The sequence below is a fragment of the Aegilops tauschii genome, chromosome 4, assembly GCF_002575655.3.
Source record: "Aegilops tauschii subsp. strangulata cultivar AL8/78 chromosome 4, Aet v6.0, whole genome shotgun sequence".
NCBI classification, from domain to species: domain Eukaryota; kingdom Viridiplantae; phylum Streptophyta; class Magnoliopsida; order Poales; family Poaceae; genus Aegilops; species Aegilops tauschii.
The window spans coordinates 164,235,472-164,239,339 of record NC_053038.3 but is presented as its reverse complement, the minus strand read 5'-3'; the positions used below and the strand labels follow the sequence as shown (position 1 = coordinate 164,239,339).

At 43.4% G+C, this 3,868-nt stretch overlaps 1 long non-coding RNA gene across 1 annotated transcript; it reads right to left on the bottom strand.

Moving 5' to 3' along the window:
• Positions 1 to 768: 768 nt before the first annotated feature.
• Positions 769 to 3,438, bottom strand: LOC141021252 (uncharacterized). The gene is made up of 2 exons (XR_012181667.1): positions 3,079 to 3,438; positions 769 to 1,115 (listed from the first exon to the last, which is right to left on the bottom strand). It is a non-coding gene; the product is annotated as an uncharacterized lncRNA (long non-coding RNA).
• Between the last annotated feature and the right edge of the window lie 430 nt (positions 3,439 to 3,868).

The window sequence follows — 3,868 nt, the reverse complement described above, 5'->3', positions numbered from 1 at the left end:
CACATTATCAATTTTCAATCCTTTTCTGACTTCATTCACAATTTTTCATGCATTAAATGATTTTTTTGAGCTAAACGACCCTGAAATTGAAAAGCACTACAAATGAACTCTGAAAAGGCTGAAACTTGGCATGGTATCATAATTTCACCCACATAGCATGTGTTAAGAAGTTGAGAGGGTTACGGCAAAAAATGGATGCACTTCATTACAGACTTGACAATCTCTTTCAAAGTGCAAGGGTTTCGAACGAAAACTCATGTATTACAAAGAGATTTCATATTTTAGATTTCATATTTTAACTTATATTAACGCCAGACTTTTTATGTGTTCAATATGCACCATTTAAAGCCACATCATCAAGTTTCAACCTTTTTCTGACTTCGTTTGCTATTTGTCATGCATTTAATGATTTTTTGAGTTAGATGACCCTGAAATAGAGAAGCACAGTACTAGGGAAAACACCACCAGTAGCGTAGGTTTTTTGCATACCAGTAGCATGGGTTCCCGCGCTACTACTACGATGCTACTGCTAACTTTTAGCAGTAGCGTGTTGTTTACCCCGGGCTACAGCTAAAAAAGTTAGTAGTAGCGCGGTGCCACCCACGCTACCACTATTCCACACCTACGCTACTGCTATCTAAGTACTAGTAGCGCCCCATTTACACCTACGCTACTACTACCCAAGTACTAGTAGCGCCACATTTTATCCCCACGCTACAACTAAGTAACTAGAAATTTTAAAAAAATTAGATGCAGTATTCATGGATGGAAATCAAGACACGTCCAGTGCAAATAAACTAAGTTCACAGAACCATCGTAGCACTTGCAGCATTCATGGATACAGCATTGAACATCTTAACTCGAGATCTCGAGATCCAATTTAACATCAGATGCAAACAACTAGACCACTTCTCTAGATGTATCTACCAAGGCTCAGAGCACTCCCTCCCGCCAGACGATGGCGTCGAGGTCCTTCACCTCGGCGACCTCCGGCGTCGCAATGACCTGGACGATCATATGTTCGGCGCGGTCGCCGGGCTTCACGACGAAGTCCGCCTCCGAGTGGTTGAATAGCATGATGCCCACTAGGCCGCAGTAGTCCATGTCGATCACCCCTGCGCCCACGTCCAAAAGTGAAAACTTGTTAGTTGGCGCCCGCATCCAAATCAAGTTGGGTATTTTTTTTCTTTTTAGCACATGCACATGAATCAATAGTAATGCATAATAACAAGAAAAAATAACCATGAATCCTAAAGAAAAAATCATTCTTTGGGCCAGGTTGATAGTTTCGAGGCACGGGAAAGGATAATATTGGTAAAAGTCTTTATTAACAAGAACAATGGACCGAGATTTATCAAATGACATTTTTTTCACAAACAGTGATTAACGGTGAGGCATGTAAGATTTACCTGAGCAGCATCAGCATACCCTCTGATCATTGGAAGAACTTAAAGGCCAAGGTTCTTAGCTTTCTCCCCTCTAACTAGCACAAGTCCAACAGCACCATCCGTGTACATTGAATAATAAGAATGGCACTAGAGTTGCACTCAAAGTAAACATTGCTTTGCATAATTTATATTAACCATGGAGAAAGCCTAAAAAATGAGCTACAAAATAATCTAGCTTCACAACACTCTTAAGATGATACATTTACTACTGAAGATATACAACATAGTGTGGCTGCATACTGCATACAGAAGGTAGTTTGATCATGTAAAAATAAAGCTACAATGCTACACTAAGAAGTGTCAGAATTCTGAATGGAACAGTTCAGTTTAGAAGTATTCAATAGAGACACTTCAATCACAGAGAAAACAGGTATTATTCCCGAATGGCAAGTGCCACATTTTCCATGCACTTGCAACAGGTTTTTGTATAAAGTCAGCCAATGACTCAATAACTAACACATTTGGTTGAGCATGCTGTAGCATTTCTATATGCGTGCTGAGTTTACAGTTCTAGTTCTGCAAAAATAAATAAAGGGTTATGCTATGAATTCAAAAGTTTGCTTCAAATCTGTCCATTTTTCACATGACTTCAGAGTATCGACCGGAGAAATTCATAGTACTGACAAAAGCAAGAACAGCTGAACATCCTATAACATGTCTACAACGGCACATGAATTGACTAGTCGACCTGTACTAGCCCTATGAAAATTAATCCCATTCCAGTTCGTCCCTTCTGTACCAAGCCATTGAGCCAAGATATATTTTTCTATCAAGCTTATCAGGTTTGACCATAGGAAAAATATTCTGGTAGTGTGTTATCCTGTCTAATTGGTATTTTTTGGTTGTACATATATGAATTTTTTGTCCTATGTCGTGCTTAACTGCAAACTCCACTAGATATTATGCTATTTTAGTATATCATTGACTGCATAATTACCAACATCAATTCACTTGGGAATTCAGGTGTGCTACAGAAGCTGGTTATTTGTCCGACAGAAACAAGAATGAAAGAACTAGTGATGGGAGCTGTTTGCAAATTGTAGAGGCCCCCGTGGAGAACTGGAGTCCTCCAGATCGAGGAGTGGTCAAAATAAACACTAACACTGCCTTTTTAGCCGAGACTGGGAACAGTGCAGCAGGTGTGGTCGCACGTGATTACAGAGGGCGAGTGTTGGCGTCAATATGCAAAAAGCTACCTCTGTCTCGTAGCGTGGAAGAGCTGCCCTCATCGGCTTTCAGACAATGGCCAAGTACTTTAATGGAGAGGTGGCTCTTGAGATGGATAACAAAAATATCACAACAGAATTGTCCGCTCAAGCCCCAACTCGATCCCCATGCTATGGCCTAATTATGGACATTAAGAAGGCAATGACTGCTTTTGCTGTCTGCAGCGTTCGATGTGTGAAGAGGCAGAGCAATGTCTTGGCACACGGTTTGGCTGAGCTGACCAGGAGCAGGCGACCAAGAGATGATCTCAGATGTCCCGCATAGATTACGAACTCTGATGATATCTGAATGTAATGCGCTCTCTGAGTAGAAAGTTTCTACTCTGATCTAAAAAAAAGAATATTTGGGCAGATGGCGAGGGAGAGGGAGGGGGCAGATCTCAGGATGGCGGGAGCATGCATACCAGAACTTGAACTCCGGGAGCCTCCTGATGAAGTGCTTGAACTCGCAAGATCCGCGGTTGGGGAGGGCGTGCCCGTCGTGGGCGGCGGAGGGGTCGAGCTCGGGGTCGACCATGGGGGAGAGGAAGCCGATGAGGAGGTAGATCCCGATACGACGGCGACGACGACGAGCGTGCCGGCGTGGGCGGTTGCAGCGGCGACGAGCGTGCCGGCGTGGGCAGCGGCGGCGAGGAGATCGTGGGGGAGAGTAGCTCGACCGAGGGGTGTGGGGTGAGATTGGTGAGAGAGTTTTTTTAGGTTTCGCGAGAGAGAGTTTGGTGGGGTGGGAGTGGATGGGGTGGATGGTGCGGCGGTGGACACGCTCAGTAGTACCGTGGCTCTCTAACCTGCGCTTTAGCTATTCACTTAGTAGTAGCGCTGCTTTTACAACCTACGCTACTACTCCCTCCGTCCGGAAATACTCGTCGAAGGAATGGATGTATCTAGATATGTTTTAGTTCTAGATACATCCAATTTCTTGGCATTTCTCCGACAAGTATTTCCGGACGAAGGGAGTACTATGTTTTGTCTGTTAGAGATATATATACTAATAGCGTGTGTTTTTTTGGCAGGCGCTACTGGTAATTAGCAGTAGCGTGGGGAAATATAACACGCTACTAGTAAGCGTCTACCCATAAGTTATTTCCTAGTAGTGGCACTTCAAAAGAGCTGTAAAAAGGTTGAAACTTGGCATGATATCATAATTTCACCCACATAGCATGTGCTAAGAAGTTGAGAGGGTTACGGCAAAAA